Raw genomic sequence first — 18,319 nt, 5'->3', positions numbered from 1 at the left:
TCGACCTAAGTACGACGTTTAAAAATCCTTAATAACAGTTTTTCGAAAAATCAAAAGCATACAACTTATGAAGCTGGTTATGGGGATCAATTTTATGACTAACGACTTTCGTCCTATCTCTCTCGGTTTTCCCGTAAAACACTTCGTAAACGAGAATTTTCATTTTTCGAAATTTTCAATTTTCATTCGCGTTTCCTAGGTCACCTGGTGGTCCAACGACAAATTTATCACAGAAGTTAAAATGTTCTACATGTAATTCTAAATCAGAATCAGTTTTTGTTTTTTCCAAAAATTGTTTATTTCAAATTTTGGGTTTTCAAAAATCGTTCGACCTAAGTACGACGTTTAAAAATCCTTAATAACGGTTTTTCGAAAAATCAAAAGCATACAACTTATGAAGCTGGTTATGGGGATCAATTTTATGACTCACGACTTTCGTCCTATCTCTCTAGGTTTTCCCGTAAAACACTTCGTAAACGAGAATTTTCATCTTTCGAAATTTTCAATTTTCATTCGCGTTTCCTAGGTCACCTGGTGGTCCAACGACAATTTTTCACAGAAGTTAAAATGTTCTACATGTAATTCTAAATCAGAATCAGTTTTTCATTTTTCCAAGAACTCGTTATTTCAAATTTTGGGTTTTCAAAAATCGTTCGACCTAAGTACGACGTTTAAAAATCCTTAAAAACGGTTTTTCAAAAAATCATAAGCATACAACTTATGAAGCTGGTTATGGGGATCAATTTTATGACTAACGACTTTCGTCCTATCTCTCTCGGTTTTCCCGTAAAACACTTCGTAAACGAGAATTTTAATTTTTCGAAATTTTCAATTTTCATTCGCGTTTCCTAGGTCACCTGGTGGTCCAACGACAATTTATCACAGACGTTAAAATGTTCCACGTGTAATTCAAAACCAGAATCAGTTTTTGTTTTTTCCAAAAACTCGTTATTTCAAATTTTGGGTTTTCAAAAATCGTTCGACCTAAGTACGACGTTTAAAAATCCTTAATAACGGTTTTTCGAAAAATCAAAAGCATACAACTTATGAAGCTGGTTATGGGGATCAATTTTATGACTCACGACTTTCGTCCTATCTCTCTCGGTTTTCCCGTAAAACACTTCGTAAACGAGAATTTTCATTTTTCGAAATTTTCAATTTTCATTCGCGTTTCCTAGGTCACCTGGTGGTCCAACGACAGTTTATCACAGAAGTTAAAATGTTCTACATGTAATTCTAAATCAGAATCAGTTTTTGTTTTTTCCAAAAACTCGTTATTTCAAATTTTGGGTTTTCAAAAATCGTTCGACCTAAGTACGACGTTTAAAAATCCTTAATAACAGTTTTTCGAAAAATCAAAAGCATACAACTTATGAAGCTGGTTATGGGGATCAATTTTATATCTGACGACTGTCGTCCTATCTCTCTCGATTTTGCCGTAAAACACTTCGTAAACGAGAATTTTCATTTTTCGAAATTTTCAATTTTCATTCGCGTTTCCTAGGTCACCTGGTGGTCCAACGACAAATTTATCACAGAAGTTAAAATGTTCTACATGTAATTCTAAATCAGAATCAGTTTTTGTTTTTTCCAAAAATTGTTTATTTCGAATTTTGGGTTTTCAAAAATCGTTCGACCTAAGTACGACGTTTAAAAATCCTTAATAACGGTTTTTCGAAAAATCAAAAGCATACAACTTATGAAGCTGGTTATGGGGATCAATTTTATGACTCACGACTTTCGTCCTATCTCTCTGGGTTTTCCCGTAAAACACTTCGTAAACGAGAATTTTCATTTTTCGAAATTTTCAATTTTCATTCGCGTTTCCTAGGTCACCTGGTGGTCCAACGACAATTTATCACAGAAGTTAAAATGTTCTACATGTAATTCTAAATCAGAATCAGTTTTTGTTTTTTCCAAAAACTCGTTATTTCAAATTTTGGGTTTTCAAAAATCGTTCGACCTAAGTACGACGTTTAAAAATCCTTAATAATGGTTTTTCAAAAAATCATAAGCATACAACTTATGAAGCTGGTTATGGGGATCAATTTTATGACTAACGACTTTCGTCCTATCTCTCTCGGTTTTCCCGTAAAACACTTCGTAAACGAGAATTTTCATTTTTCGAAATTTTCAATTTTCATTCGCGTTTCCTAGGTCACCTGGTGGTCCAACGACAAATTTATCACAGAAGTTAAAATGTTCTACATGTAATTCTAAATCAGAATCAGTTTTTGTTTTTTCCAAAAATTGTTTATTTCAAATTTTGGGTTTTCAAAAATCGTTCGACCTAAGTACGACGTTTAAAAATCCTTAATAACGGTTTTTCGAAAAATCAAAAGCATACAACTTATGAAGCTGGTTATGGGGATCAATTTTATGACTCACGACTTTCGTCCTATCTCTCTAGGTTTTCCCGTAAAACACTTCGTAAACGAGAATTTTCATCTTTCGAAATTTTCAATTTTCATTCGCGTTTCCTAGGTCACCTGGTGGTCCAACGACAATTTTTCACAGAAGTTAAAATGTTCTACATGTAATTCTAAATCAGAATCAGTTTTTCATTTTTCCAAGAACTCGTTATTTCAAATTTTGGGTTTTCAAAAATCGTTCGACCTAAGTACGACGTTTAAAAATCCTTAAAAACGGTTTTTCAAAAAATCATAAGCATACAACTTATGAAGCTGGTTATGGGGATCAATTTTATGACTAACGACTTTCGTCCTATCTCTCTCGGTTTTCCCGTAAAACACTTCGTAAACGAGAATTTTAATTTTTCGAAATTTTCAATTTTCATTCGCGTTTCCTAGGTCACCTGGTGGTCCAACGACAATTTATCACAGACGTTAAAATGTTCCACGTGTAATTCAAAACCAGAATCAGTTTTTGTTTTTTCCAAAAACTCGTTATTTCAAATTTTGGGTTTTCAAAAATCATTCGACCTAAGTACGACGTTTAAAAATCCTTAATAACGGTTTTTCGAAAAATCAAAAGCAAACAACATATGAAGCTGGTTATGGGGATCAATTTTTTGTCTAACGACTTTCGTCCTATCTCTCTCGGTTTTCCCGTAAAACATTTCGTAAACGAGAATTTTCATTTTTCGAAATTTTCAATTTTCATTCGCGTTTCCTAGGTCACCTGGTGGTCCAACGACAATTTATCACAGAAGTTAAAATGTTCTACATGTAATTCCAAACCAGAAACAGTTTTTCATTTTTCCAAAAACTCGTTATTTCAAATTTTGGGTTTTCAAAAATCGTTCGACCTAAGTACGACGTTTAAAAATCCTTAATAACAGTTTTTCGAAAAATCAAAAGCATACAACTTATGAAGCTGGTTATGGGGATCAATTTTATGTCTGACGACTGTCGTCCTATCTCTCTCGATTTTCCCGTAAAACACTTCGTAAACGAGAATTTTCATTTTTCGAAATTTTCAATTTTCATTCGCGTTTCCTAGGTCACCTGGTGGTCCAACGACAAATTTATCACAGAAGTTAAAATGTTCTACATGTAATTCTAAATCAGAATCAGTTTTTGTTTTTTCCAAAAATTGTTTATTTCAAATTTTGGGTTTTCAAAAATCGTTCGACCTAAGTACGACGTTTAAAAATCCTTAATAACGGTTTTTCGAAAAATCAAAAGCATACAACTTATGAAGCTGGTTATGGGGATCAATTTTATGTCTCACGACTGTCGTCCTATCTCTCTCGGTTTTCCCGTAAAACATTTCGTAAACGAGAATTTTCATTTTTCGAAATTTTCAATTTTCATTCGCGTTTCCTAGGTCACCTGGTGGTCCAACGACAAATTTATCACAGAAGTTAAAATGTTCTACATGTAATTCTAAATCAGAATCAGTTTTTGTTTTTTCCAAAAATTGTTTATTTCAAATTTTGGGTTTTCAAAAATCGTTCGACCTAAGTACGACGTTTAAAAATCCTTAATAACGGTTTTTCGAAAAATCAAAAGCATACAACTTATGAAGCTGGTTATGGGGATCAATTTTATGACTCACGACTTTCGTCCTATCTCTCTCGGTTTTCCCGTAAAACACTTCGTAAACGAGAATTTTCATTTTTCGAAATTTTCAATTTTCATTCGCGTTTCCTAGGTCACCTGGTGGTCCAACGACAAATTTATCACAGAAGTTAAAATGTTCTACATGTAATTCTAAATCAGAATCAGTTTTTGTTTTTTCCAAAAATTGTTTATTTCGAATTTTGGGTTTTCAAAAATCGTTCGACCTAAGTACGACGTTTAAAAATCCTTAATAACGGTTTTTCGAAAAATCAAAAGCATACAACTTATGAAGCTGGTTATGGGGATCAATTTTATGACTCACGACTTTCGTCCTATCTCTCTGGGTTTTCCCGTAAAACACTTCGTAAACGAGAATTTTCATTTTTCGAAATTTTCAATTTTCATTCGCGTTTCCTAGGTCACCTGGTGGTCCAACGACAATTTATCACAGAAGTTAAAATGTTCTACATGTAATTCTAAATCAGAATCAGTTTTTGTTTTTTCCAAAAACTCGTTATTTCAAATTTTGGGTTTTCAAAAATCGTTCGACCTAAGTACGACGTTTAAAAATCCTTAATAACGGTTTTTCAAAAAATCATAAGCATACAACTTATGAAGCTGGTTATGGGGATCAATTTTATGACTAACGACTTTCGTCCTATCTCTCTCGGTTTTCCCGTAAAACACTTCGTAAACGAGAATTTTCATTTTTCGAAATTTTCAATTTTCATTCGCGTTTCCTAGGTCACCTGGTGGTCCAACGACAAATTTATCACAGAAGTTAAAATGTTCTACATGTAATTCTAAATCAGAATCAGTTTTTGTTTTTTCCAAAAATTGTTTATTTCAAATTTTGGGTTTTCAAAAATCGTTCGACCTAAGTACGACGTTTAAAAATCCTTAATAACGGTTTTTCGAAAAATCAAAAGCATACAACTTATGAAGCTGGTTATGGGGATCAATTTTATGACTCACGACTTTCGTCCTATCTCTCTAGGTTTTCCCGTAAAACACTTCGTAAACGAGAATTTTCATCTTTCGAAATTTTCAATTTTCATTCGCGTTTCCTAGGTCACCTGGTGGTCCAACGACAATTTTTCACAGAAGTTAAAATGTTCTACATGTAATTCTAAATCAGAATCAGTTTTTCATTTTTCCAAGAACTCGTTATTTCAAATTTTGGGTTTTCAAAAATCGTTCGACCTAAGTACGACGTTTAAAAATCCTTAAAAACGGTTTTTCAAAAAATCATAAGCATACAACTTATGAAGCTGGTTATGGGGATCAATTTTATGACTAACGACTTTCGTCCTATCTCTCTCGGTTTTCCCGTAAAACACTTCGTAAACGAGAATTTTAATTTTTCGAAATTTTCAATTTTCATTCGCGTTTCCTAGGTCACCTGGTGGTCCAACGACAATTTATCACAGACGTTAAAATGTTCCACGTGTAATTCAAAACCAGAATCAGTTTTTGTTTTTTCCAAAAACTCGTTATTTCAAATTTTGGGTTTTCAAAAATCATTCGACCTAAGTACGACGTTTAAAAATCCTTAATAACGGTTTTTCGAAAAATCAAAAGCAAACAACATATGAAGCTGGTTATGGGGATCAATTTTTTGTCTAACGACTTTCGTCCTATCTCTCTCGGTTTTCCCGTAAAGCACTTCGTAAACGAGAATTTTCATTTTTCGAAATTTTCAATTCTCATTCGCGTTTCCTAGGTCACCTGGTGGTCCAACGACAAATTTATCACAGAAGTTAAAATGTTCTACATGTAATTCTAAATCAGAATCAGTTTTTGTTTTTTCCAAAAATTGTTTATTTCAAATTTTGGGTTTTCAAAAATCGTTCGACCTAAGTACGACGTTTAAAAATCCTTAATAACGGTTTTTCGAAAAATCAAAAGCATACAACTTATGAAGCTGGTTATGGGGATCAATTTTATGTCTCACGACTGTCGTCCTTTCTCTCGGTTTTCCCGTAAAACACTTCGTATACGAGAATTTTCATTTTTCGAAATTGTCAATTTTCAAGGTTTCAAGAGATAAACTTGAGAATTGTGTATTTGTAAACAGTTTTAAAACATAAATATTTAATATTCATCAAAATTATCATATAAAATCGTGTTTTATTTTGTTTATGAATTATCTGCTTAAATGAAATGTATTCTAGTTGATAATGGTAAATTAAAATAATTTAATTAATATTATGGACAGGGAAGCATTTGAGTAACTTTTAGATACATTGCTATTAATTTTCTATCAACTACAGCCAATAACCATTACACGTACATTGCATTAATTCTTTATAATCAGTATCTTTTAGTTCATTTTCAACATTGGATGTTCATACTTTTCCAAAGTTGTATGCATATGAATAAATGTCTCAGCATTCCTTGAGTCATCTGTTGTATTGCCATCTAAAAAAATTTAATCAGTTAAATATATATAATAATTGGAGAATGACTCGATAACTTAGTGCTTCATAAGCAGTTTAAAACATGAATTTTTGATATTCGTCAAAATAATCATATAAAATCATGTTTTTTAGTGTTTATGAAGTATCAAGTTAAATGAATTGAATGAAAGTTAATTATAGTAAATAAGAATCATTTACTTAATCCTATTGTCAGGATTTCATGACATTAACATTTTGTTACATTACTATTAATTTTCTATCAATTATATTCAATTATAAGCTCTAAACGTACGTTGAATAAAACAATTATTATTATCAGTATCTTCTAGTCCATTGTCATCGTAGGATGTTTATATTTTCCAAACTGATAGAATCGCGAATTCATGTCTCACCATGGCTTTCATTGTCTGCTGTATTGCAATCTGAAAATATTGTAGTCAGTTAAATATGCGTATAATTGTAGTAAATAAAGTCACTACTACACACCATAATTAGAACGAAAATGTTTATATGATAACTAGTACTTGGAAAATACTGAATAAGTCAGTAACGGAAACAATCAAACAATAATTATCTGAACAACTTTATTCTTAATACAAAATATTTAAAAACAATTTTCAGTTAAAACTTAAATGCAAATACGATTGTAAAACAGCAAGGTGATATGAAATATAATCATATAACAGATGATAAGAAATAATAATTATGATAAGCTATAAAAGATAGTACAAATCTACCAAATCATTTTGTTGAATTTGAATGTAAAATAAATGTAATTAAATAATACACTCGAACAATAACTTAAATTTTCTTCTATTCAATATGAAAAATAATATGAATTGTTTAATTCGTCGAAATTAACATATAAAATAATTGGTAAAGTTCTTTTGAAGTAAAAATATCTAGTTAAACAAAACAAATGATAGTTATAAATGATAAAATGGAATAATTTTCATTGTATAGCAGTCAAGGTTTCAAAAAACGTACTTGAGAATATAATATTTTTTAAGCTGTTAAATGTATGAATTTGTTATATTCAACAAAATTATCATATAAATGTAATACAAATAAAATGATTTGTATACCTAAGACAAATTTTAAGAATGAAAATTAAAAGTTCTCAGGTGTTTAATAATCATTTATTCACTTTGTTAACAAATCTCTATTGTATCACTACAATTAATATTCTATAAATTATATTCAATAACCATTAAATGTAAATTGCATAAATTCATTATAAACAGTATTTGTTAGTTCATTTTCAAAATTGGATGTTCATACTTTCACAAAGTTGTATGAATAGAAATTAATGTTTCAGCATCCCTTGAGTGACCTGCTGTATTTCCATCTAAAAAAATTTATTCAGTTAAATATATATAATGATTGGAGAATGACTCGAGAACTCAGTGCTTTATAAGCAGTTAAAAACATGAATAATTAATATTCGTCAAAATTATCATATAAAATCATGTTTTATAGTGTTTATGAAGTATAAGGTTAAATGAAATGTATGCAAGTTAATAATAATAAATTAGAATCATTTTCTTAATATAGTGGTCCAGGTTTCAAGAGATAAACTTGAGAATTGTGTGTTTTATAAGCAGTTCTAAATATAAATATTTAATATTCATCAAAATTATCATATAAAATCATGTTTTATAGTGTTTATGAAGTATCTGCTTAAATGAAATGTATGCAAGTTAATAATAAAAAATTAGAATCATTTTCTTAATATTGTGGTACAGGTTTCAAGATATTAACTTGAGAATTGTGGGTTTTATAAGCAGTTAAAAACATAAATATTTAATATTCTTCAAAATAATCATATAAAATCATGTTTTATAGTGTTTATGAAGTATCTGCTTAAATGAAATGCATGCAAGTTAATAATAAAAAATTAGAATCATTTTCTTAATATAGTGGTCCAGGTTTCAAGAGATTAACTTGAGAATTGTGTATTTTGTAAACAGTTTTAAAACATAAATATTTAATATTAGTCAAAATTATCGTATAAAATCGTGTTTTATTTTGTTTATGAATTATCTGCTTAAATGAAATGTATGCTAGTTGATAATGGTAAATTAAAATAATTTAATTAATATTATGGACAGGGAAGCATTTGAGTAACTTTTAGATACATTGCTATTAATTTTCTATCAACTACAGCCAATAACCGTTACACGTACATTGCATTAATTCTTTATAATCAGTATCTTTTAGTTCATTTTCAACATTGGATGTTCATACTTTTCCAAAGTTGTATGCATATGAATAAATGTCTCAGCATTCCTTGAGTCATCTGCTGTATTGCCATCTAAAAAAATTTAATCAGTTAAATATATATAATAATTGGAGAATGACTCGATAACTTAGTGCTTCATAAGCAGTTTAAAACATGAATTTTTGATATTCGTCAAAATAATTATATAAAATCATGTTTTTTAGTGTTTATGAAGTATAAGGTTAAATGAAATGTATGCAAGTTAATAATAATAAATTAGAATCATTTTCTTAATATAGTGGTCCAGGTTTCAAGAGATAAACTTGAGAATTGTGTGTTTTATAAGCAGTTCTAAATATAAATATTTAATATTCATCAAAATTATCATATAAAATCATGTTTTATAGTGTTTATGAAGTATCTGCTTAAATGAAATGTATGCAAGTTAATAATAAAAAATTAGAATCATTTTCTTAATATAGTGGTTTAGGTTTCAAGAGAATAACTTGAGAATTGTGTGTTTTATAAGCAGTTCTAATTATAAATATTTAAAATTCATCAAAATTATCATATAAAATCATGTTTTATAGTGTTTATGAAGTATCTGCTTAAATGAAATGCATGCAAGTTAATAATAAAAAATTAGAATCATTTTCTTAATATAGTGGTCCAGGTTTCAAGAGATTAACTTGAGAATTGTGTATTTTGTAAACAGTTTTAAAACATAAATATTTAATATTAGTCAAAATTATCGTATAAAATCGTGTTTTATAGTGTTTATGAAGTATCTGCTTAAATGAAATGTATGCAAGTTAATAATAAAAAATTAGAATCATTTTCTTAATATAGTGGTTTAGGTTTCAAGAGAATAACTTGAGAATTGTGTGTTTTATAAGCAGTTCTAATTATAAATATTTAAAATTCATCAAAATTATCATATAAAATCATGTTTTATAGTGTTTATGAAGTATAAGGTTAAATGAAATGTATGCAAGTTAATAATAATAAATTAGAATCATTTTCTTAATACAGTGGTTCAGGTTTCAAGAGATTAACTTGAGAATTGTGAGTTTAATAAACAATTCAATACATAAATAATTAATATTCATCAAAATTATCATATAAAATCATGTTTTATAGTGTTTATGAAGTATAAGGTTATATGAAATGTATGCAAGTTAATAATAATAAATTAGAATCATTTTCTTAATATAGTGGTACAGGTTTCAAGAGATAAACTTTAAAATTGTTTGTTTTATAAGCAGTTCTAAATATAAATATTTAATATTCGTCAAAATAATCATATAAAATCATGTTTTATAGTGTTTATGAAGTATAAGGTTATATGAAATGTATGCAAGTTAATAATAATAAATTAGAATCATTTTCTTAATATAGTGGTACAGGTTTCAAGAGATAAACTTTAAAATTGTTTGTTTTATAAGCAGTTCTAAATATAAATATTTAATATTCGTCAAAATAATCATATAAAATCATGTTTTATAGTGTTTATGAAGTATAAGGTTAAATGAAATGTATGCAAGTTAATAATAATAAATTAGAATCATTTTCTTAATACAGTGGTCCAGGTTTCAAGAGATTAACTTGAGAATTGTGTGTTTTATAAGCAGTTCTAAATATAAATATTTAATATTCGTCAAAATAATCATATAAAATCAAGTTTTATAGTGTTTATGAAGTATCTGCTTAAATGAAATGTATGCAAGTTAATAATAAAAAATTAGAATCATTTTCTTAATATTGTGGTACAGGTTTCAAGATATTAACTTGAGAATTGTGGGTTTTATAAGCAGTTAAAAACATAAATATTTAATATTCTTCAAAATAATCATATAAAATCATGTTTTATAGTGTTTATGAAGTATCTGCTTAAATGAAATGCATGCAAGTTAATAATAATAAATTAGAATCATTTTCTTAATACAGTGGTCCAGGTTTCAAGAGATTAACTTGAGAATTGTGTGTTTTATAAGCAGTTCTAAATATAAATATTTAATATTAGTCAAAATTATCATATAAAATCGTGTTTTATTTTGTTTATGAATTATCTGCTTAAATGAAATGTATGCTAGTTGATAATGGTAAATTAAAATAATTTAATTAATATTATGGACAGGGAAGCATTTGAGTAACTTTTAGATACATTGCTATTAATTTTCTATCAACTACAGCCAATAACCGTTACACGTACATTGCATTAATTCTTTATAATCAGTATCTTTTAGTTCATTTTCAACATTGGATGTTCATACTTTTCCAAAGTTGTATGCATATGAATAAATGTCTCAGCATTCCTTGAGTCATCTGCTGTATTGCCATCTAAAAAAATTTAATCAGTTAAATATATATAATAATTGGAGAATGACTCGATAACTTAGTGCTTCATAAGCAGTTTAAAACATGAATTTTTGATATTCGTCAAAATAATCATATAAAATCATGTTTTTTAGTGTTTATGAAGTATCAAGTTAAATGAATTGAATGAAAGTTAATTATAGTAAATAAGAATCATTTACTTAATCCTATTGTCAGGATTTCATGACATTAACATTTTGTTACATTACTATTAATTTTCTATCAATTATATTCAATTATAAGCTATAAACGTACGTTGAATAAAACAATTATTATTATCAGTATCTTCTAGTCCATTGTCATCGTAGGATTTTTATATTTTCCAAACTGATAGAATCGCGAATTCATGTCTCACCATGGCTTTCATTGTCTGCTGTATTGCAATCTGAAAATATTGTAGTCAGTTAAATATGCGTATAATTGTAGTAAATAAAGTCACTACTACACACCATAATTAGAACGAAAATGTTTATATGATAACTAGTACTTGGAAAATACTGAATAAGTCAGTAACGGAAACAATCAAACAATAATTATCTGAACAACTTTATTCTTAATACAAAATATTTAAAAACAATTTTCAGTTAAAACTTAAATGCAAATACGATTGTAAAACAGCAAGGTGATATGAAATATAATCATATAACAGATGATAAGAAATAATAATTATGATAAGCTATAAAAGATAGTACAAATCTACCAAATCATTTTGTTGAATTTGAATGTAAAATAAATGTAATTAAATAATACACTCGAACAATAACTTAAATTTTCTTCTATTCAATATGAAAAATAATATGAATTGTTTAATTCGTCGAAATTAACATATAAAATAATTGGTAAAGTTCTTTTGAAGTAAAAATATCTAGTTAAACAAAACAAATGATAGTTATAAATGATAAAATGGAATAATTTTCATTGTATAGCAGTCAAGGTTTCAAAAAACGTACTTGAGAATATAATATTTTTTAAGCTGTTAAATGTATGAATTTGTTATATTCAACAAAATTATCATATAAATGTAATACAAATAAAATGATTTGTATACCTAAGACAAATTTTAAGAATGAAAATTAAAAGTTCTCAGGTGTTTAATAATCATTTATTCACTTTGTTAACAAATCTCTATTGTATCACTACAATTAATATTCTATAAATTATATTCAATAACCATTAAATGTAAATTGCATAAATTCATTATAAACAGTATTTGTTAGTTCATTTTCAAAATTGGATGTTCATACTTTCACAAAGTTGTATGAATAGAAATTAATGTTTCAGCATCCCTTGAGTGACCTGCTGTATTTCCATCTAAAAAAATTTATTCAGTTAAATATATATAATGATTGGAGAATGACTCGAGAACTCAGTGCTTTATAAGCAGTTAAAAACATGAATAATTAATATTCGTCAAAATTATCATATAAAATCATGTTTTATAGTGTTTATGAAGTATAAGGTTAAATAAAATGTATGCAAGTTAATAATAATAAATTAGAATCATTTTCTTAATATAGTGGTCCAGGTTTCAAGAGATAAACTTGAGAATTGTGTGTTTTATAAGCAGTTCTAAATATAAATATTTAATATTCATCAAAATTATCATATAAAATCATGTTTTATAGTGTTTATGAAGTATCTGCTTAAATGAAATGTATGCAAGTTAATAATAAAAAATTAGAATCATTTTCTTAATATTGTGGTACAGGTTTCAAGATATTAACTTGAGAATTGTGGGTTTTATAAGCAGTTAAAAACATAAATATTTAATATTCATCAAAATTATCATATAAAATCATGTTTTATAGTGTTTATGAAGTATCTGCTTAAATGAAATGCATGCAAGTTAATAATAAAAAATTAGAATCATTTTCTTAATATAGTGGTCCAGGTTTCAAGAGATTAACTTGAGAATTGTGTATTTTGTAAACAGTTTTAAAACATAAATATTTAATATTAGTCAAAATTATCGTATAAAATCGTGTTTTATAGTGTTTATGAAGTATCTGCTTAAATGAAATGTATGCAAGTTAATAATAAAAAATTAGAATCATTTTCTTAATATAGTGGTTTAGGTTTCAAGAGAATAACTTGAGAATTGTGTGTTTTATAAGCAGTTCTAATTATAAATATTTAAAATTCATCAAAATTATCATATAAAATCATGTTTTATAGTGTTTATGAAGTATAAGGTTAAATGAAATGTATGCAAGTTAATAATAATAAATTAGAATCATTTTCTTAATACAGTGGTTCAGGTTTCAAGAGATTAACTTGAGAATTGTGAGTTTAATAAACAATTCAATACATAAATAATTAATATTCATCAAAATTATCATATAAAATCATGTTTTATAGTGTTTATGAAGTATAAGGTTAAATGAAATGTATGCAAGTTAATAATAATAAATAAGAATCATTTTCTTAATACAGTGGTCCAGGTTTCAAGAGATTAACTTGAGAATTGTGTGTTTTATAAGCAGTTCTAAATATAAATATTTAATATTCGTCAAAATAATCATATAAAATCAAGTTTTATAGTGTTTATGAAGTATCTGCTTAAATGAAATGTATGCAAGTTAATAATAAAAAATTAGAATCATTTTCTTAATATTGTGGTACAGGTTTCAAGATATTAACTTGAGAATTGTGGGTTTTATAAGCAGTTAAAAACATAAATATTTAATATTCTTCAAAATAATCATATAAAATCATGTTTTATAGTGTTTATGAAGTATCTGCTTAAATGAAATGCATGCAAGTTAATAATAAAAAATTAGAATCATTTTCTTAATATAGTGATCCAGGTTTCAAGAGATTAACTTGAGAATTGTGTATTTTGTAAACAGTTTTTAAAACATAAATATTTAATATTAGTCAAAATTATCGTATAAAATCGTGTTTTATTTTGTTTATGAATTATCTGCTTAAATGAAATGTATGCTAGTTGATAATGGTAAATTAAAATAATTTAATTAATATTATGGACAGGGAAGCATTTGAGTAACTTTTAGATACATTGCTATTAATTTTCTATCAACTACAGCCAATAACCGTTATACGTACATTGCATTAATTCTTTATAATCAGTATCTTTTAGTTCATTTTCAACATTGGATGTTCATACTTTTCCAAAGTTGTATGCATATGAATAAATGTCTCAGCATTCCTTGAGTCATCTGCTGTATTGCCATCTAAAAAAATTTAATCAGTTAAATATATATAATAATTGGAGAATGACTCGATAACTTAGTGCTTCATAAGCAGTTTAAAACATGAATTTTTGATATTCGTCAAAATAATCATATAAAATCATGTTTTTTAGTGTTTATGAAGTATCAAGTTAAATGAATTGAATGAAAGTTAATTATAGTAAATAAGAATCATTTACTTAATCCTATTGTCAGGATTTCATGACATTAACATTTTGTTACATTACTATTAATTTTCTATCAATTATATTCAATTATAAGCTCTAAACGTACGTTGAATAAAACAATTATTATTATCAGTATCTTCTAGTCCATTGTCATCGTAGGATGTTTATATTTTCCAAACTGATAGAATCGCGAATTCATGTCTCACCATGGCTTTCATTGTCTGCTGTATTGCAATCTGAAAATATTGTAGTCAGTTAAATATGCGTATAATTGTAGTAAATAAAGTCACTACTACACACCATAATTAGAACGAAAATGTTTATATGATAACTAGTACTTGGAAAATACTGAATAAGTCAGTAACGGAAACAATCAAACAATAATTATCTGAACAACTTTATTCTTAATACAAAATATTTAAAAACAATTTTCAGTTAAAACTTAAATGCAAATACGATTGTAAAACAGCAAGGTGATATGAAATATAATCATATAACAGATGATAAGAAATAATAATTATGATAAGCCATAAAAGATAGTACAAATCTACCAAATCATTTTGTTGAATTTGAATGTAAAATAAATGTAACTAAATAATACACTCGAACAATAACTTAAATTTTCATCTATTCAATATGAAAAATAATATGAATTGTTTAATTCGTCGAAATTAACATATAAAATAATTTGTTAAAGTTCTTTTGAAGTAAAAATATCTAGTTAAACAAAACATATGATAGTTATAAATGATAAAATGGGATAATTTTCATTGTATAGCAGTCAAGGTTTCAAAAAACGTACTTGAGAATATAATATTTTTTAAGCTGTTAAATGTATGAATTTGTTATATTCAACAAAATTATCATATAAATGTAATACAAATAAAATGATTTGTATACCTAAGACAAATTTTAAGAATGAAAATTAAAAGTTCTCAGGTGTTTAATAATCATTTATTCACTTTGTTAACAAATCTCTATTGTATCACTACAATTAATATTCTATAAATTATATTCAATAACCATTAAATGTAAATTGCATAAATTCAATATAAACAGTATTTGTTAGTTCATTTTCAAAATTGGATGTTCATACTTTCTCAAAGTTGTATGAATAGAAATTAATGTTTCAGCATCCCTTGAGTGACCTGCTGTATTTCCATCTAAAAAAATTTATTCAGTTAAATATATATAATGATTGGAGAATGACTCGAGAACTCAGTGCTTTATAAGCAGTTAAAAACATGAATAATTACTATTCGTCAAAATTATCATATAAAATCATGTTTTATAGTGTTTATGAAGTATAAGGTTAAATGAAATGTATGCAAGTTAATAATAATAAATTAGAATCATTTTCTTAATATAGTGGTCCAGGTTTCAAGAGATAAACTTGAGAATTGTGTGTTTTATAAGCAGTTCTAAATATAAATATTTAATATTCATCAAAATTATCATATAAAATCATGTTTTATAGTGTTTATGAAGTATCTGCTTAAATGAAATGTATGCAAGTTAATAATAAAAAATTAGAATCATTTTCTTAATATAGTGGTTTAGGTTTCAAGAGAATAACTTGAGTATTGTGTGTTTTATAAGCAGTTCTAATTATAAATATTTAAAATTCATCAAAATTATCATATAAAATCATGTTTTATAGTGTTTATGAAGTATAAGGTTAAATGAAATGTATGCAAGTTAATAATAATAAATTAGAATCATTTTCTTAATACAGTGGTTCAGGTTTCAAGAGATTAACTTGAGAATTGTGAGTTTAATAAACAATTCAATACATAAATAATTAATATTCGTCAAAATTAACATATAAAATCATATTTATAGTGTTTATGAAGTATAAGGTTATATGAAATGTATGCAAGTTAATAATAATAAATTAGAATCATTTTCTTAATATAGTGGTACAGGTTTCAAGATATAAACTTTAAAATTGTTTGTTTTATAAGCAGTTCTAAATATAAATATTTAATATTCGTCAAAATAATCATATAAAATCATGTTTTATAGTGTTTATGAAGTATAAGGTTAAATGAAATGTATGCAAGTTAATAATAATAAATTAGAATCATTTTCTTAATACAGTGGTCCAGGTTTCAAGAGATTAACTTGAGAATTGTGAGTTTAATAAACAATTCAATACATAAATAATTAATATTCGTCAAAATTATCATATAAAATCATGTTTTATAGTGTTTATGAAGTATAAGGTTAAATGAAATGTATGCAAGTTAATAATAATAAATTAGAATCATTTTCTTAATATAGTGGTCCAGGTTTCAAGAGATAAACTTGAGAATTGTGTGTTTTATAAGCAGTTCTAAATATAAATATTTAATATTCATCAAAATTATCATATAAAATCATGTTTTATAGTGTTTATGAAGTATCTGCTTAAATGAAATGTATGCAAGTTAATAATAAAAAATTAGAATCATTTTCTTAATATAGTGGTTTAGGTTTCAAGAGAATAACTTGAGAATTGTGTGTTTTATAAGCAGTTCTAATTATAAATATTTAAAATTCATCAAAATTATCATATAAAATCATGTTTTATAGTGTTTATGAAGTATAAGGTTAAATGAAATGTATGCAAGTTAATAATAATAAATTAGAATCATTTTCTTAATACAGTGGTTCAGGTTTCAAGAGATTAACTTGAGAATTGTGAGTTTAATAAACAATTCAATACATAAATAATTAATATTCGTCAAAATTAACATATAAAATCATATTTATAGTGTTTATGAAGTATAAGGTTATATGAAATGTATGCAAGTTAATAATAATAAATTAGAATCATTTTCTTAATATAGTGGTACAGGTTTCAAGATATAAACTTTAAAATTGTTTGTTTTATAAGCAGTTCTAAATATAAATATTTAATATTCGTCAAAATAATCATATAAAATCATGTTTTATAGTGTTTATGAAGTATAAGGTTAAATGAAATGTATGCAAGTTAATAATAATAAATTAGAATCATTTTCTTAATATAGTGGTCCAGGTTTCAAGAGATAAACTTGAGAATTGTGTGTTTTATAAGCAGTTCTAAATATAAATATTTAATATTCATCAAAATTATCATATAAAATCATGTTTTATAGTGTTTATGAAGTATCTGCTTAAATGAAATGTATGCAAGTTAATAATAAAAAATTAGAATCATTTTCTTAATATAGTGTTTTAGGTTTCAAGAGAATAACTTGAGAATTGTGTGTTTTATAAGCAGTTCTAATTATAAATATTTAAAATTCATCAAAATTATCATATAAAATCATGTTTTATAGTGTTTATGAAGTATAAGGTTAAATGAAATGTATGCAAGTTAATAATAATAAATTAGAATCATTTTCTTAATACAGTGGTTCAGGTTTCAAGAGATTAACTTGAGAATTGTGAGTTTAATAAACAATTCAATACATAAATAATTAATATTCATCAAAATTATCATATAAAATCATGTTTTATAGTGTTTATGAAGTATAAGGTTAAATGAAATGTATGCAAGTTAATAATAATAAATAAGAATCATTTTCTTAATACAGTGGTCCAGGTTTCAAGAGATTAACTTGAGAATTGTGTGTTTTATAAGCAGTTCTAAATATAAATATTTAATATTCGTCAAAATAATCATATAAAATCAAGTTTTATAGTGTTAATGAAGTATCTGCTTAAATGAAATGTATGCAAGTTAATAATAAAAAAATTAGAATCATTTTCTTAATACAGTGGTCCAGGTTTCAAGAGATTAACTTGAGAATTGTGTATTTTGTAAACAGTTTTAAAACATAAATATTTAATATTAGTCAAAATTATCGTATAAAATCGTGTTTTATTTTGTTTATGAATTATCTGCTTAAATGAAATGTATGCTAGTTGA

General features: G+C 26.0%; 1 long non-coding RNA gene across 1 annotated transcript; it reads right to left on the bottom strand.

The window, feature by feature from the left end:
* Positions 1-6,135: 6,135 nt before the first annotated feature.
* Positions 6,136-7,082, bottom strand: LOC132926988 (uncharacterized). The gene is made up of 2 exons (XR_009661590.1): positions 6,738-7,082; positions 6,136-6,446 (listed from the first exon to the last, which is right to left on the bottom strand). It is a non-coding gene; the product is annotated as an uncharacterized LOC132926988 (long non-coding RNA).
* Positions 7,083-18,319: the final 11,237 nt, after the last annotated feature.

The sequence above is a fragment of the Rhopalosiphum padi genome, chromosome 3 (genome assembly GCF_020882245.1).
Source record: "Rhopalosiphum padi isolate XX-2018 chromosome 3, ASM2088224v1, whole genome shotgun sequence".
Classification (NCBI taxonomy): Eukaryota; Metazoa; Arthropoda; class Insecta; order Hemiptera; family Aphididae; genus Rhopalosiphum; species Rhopalosiphum padi.
This window is presented reverse-complemented; position numbering and strand designations above follow the sequence as displayed.